Source organism: Phytophthora infestans, genomic scaffold (assembly GCF_000142945.1).
Source record: "Phytophthora infestans T30-4 supercont1.284 genomic scaffold, whole genome shotgun sequence".
NCBI lineage: Eukaryota > Oomycota > Peronosporomycetes > Peronosporales > Peronosporaceae > Phytophthora > Phytophthora infestans.
The window spans coordinates 92,221-92,767 of NW_003303475.1; the positions used below are offsets into that span (position 1 = coordinate 92,221).

Genomic DNA, 547 nt, shown 5'->3' on the forward strand with positions numbered 1-547 from the left:
TGTGTCCCGGACGGGTTGGTCCACTGGCCTTTGGCTTGCAAGGCGGAGCTCTACCATTAAGCTATAAGGGCGATGCCCGTACGTCAGTCCGAGAACGGACTTCTCATGGTATGAGAGGGCTGCACCCGGGTGGATTTGAACCACCGACCTATGGCATACAAAGCCAACGCTCGACCACTGAGCTGAAAGGGTGTTGCCATTAAGCTTGTCGGTTCAAGGACAGCAGTTCATGGAACGAGAGGGCTGTGCCTCTCGTAGGTTTGAACCACCGTCCTTTGGCGTCCAAAGCTAACGCCTGACCGCTGAGCTAAAATGGTGTTGCTCTTAAGCTTGTCCAAGCGTGAACAATCGTTCATGGAACGAGAGGGCTGTGCCCTGGTGGGTTCGAACCACGGACCTATCGCTTGTGAAGCGAGTGTTCAACCGCTGAGCTGTTGTCGATGACTCGAATGAGTCAAGAGCATTGCTCTAAGCGGTTTGCAGCTCTTGAGTAGGCGCGGAGCGCAAGCGTAGGTCTGAGACCGCTTGAGAGCAAGATGCGCGCTGC

General features: G+C 55.2%; 1 pseudogene across 1 annotated transcript; it reads right to left on the reverse strand.

Annotated features, from left to right (window-relative positions):
* Positions 1–246: 246 nt before the first annotated feature.
* On the reverse strand, positions 247–317 carry PITG_31440 (annotated as a pseudogene). Its single transcript has one exon. The product of its transcript is annotated as a tRNA-OTHER (tRNA).
* Between the last annotated feature and the right edge of the window lie 230 nt (positions 318–547).